Source organism: Rhinopithecus bieti, unplaced genomic scaffold (assembly GCF_001698545.2).
Source record: "Rhinopithecus bieti isolate Rb0 unplaced genomic scaffold, ASM169854v2 scaffold_49727, whole genome shotgun sequence".
Classification (NCBI taxonomy): domain Eukaryota; kingdom Metazoa; phylum Chordata; class Mammalia; order Primates; family Cercopithecidae; genus Rhinopithecus; species Rhinopithecus bieti.
The window spans coordinates 45,964-46,359 of NW_016819555.1; positions in this window are offsets into that span (position 1 = coordinate 45,964).

A 396-nucleotide genomic window follows, 5' to 3' on the forward strand; every position below is an offset into this window, starting at 1 on the left:
TTTGTGTTTTACTAGAGACGGGGTTTCATCATGTTGTCCAGGCTGGTTTTGAACTCCTGGCCTCAAATGATCTGCCCGACTCGGCCTCCCAAAGTGTTGTGATTACAAGCGTGAGCCACTGTGCCAGGCCGACGTACCAATTTTAAAACCCATTGTTTCTTTTGTCTTCTCTTGATAGAATATAATCTCCCTAAGATCAGGGATCTTTGCCTGTTTTGTTTATTCCTGCATCCCCAAAGCCTGAAGTGATGCCTAGAACATAGTAGTAGTTCAGCAAGTATATGTTAATTGAATGAATATGCTTCACTTCTCATTTGTTCTTCCAAAAAATAGCACTGCCTAACATACTTTAACTATTTGGCATACATCTTCAAGTGTACTGCTTTATGGCTACCC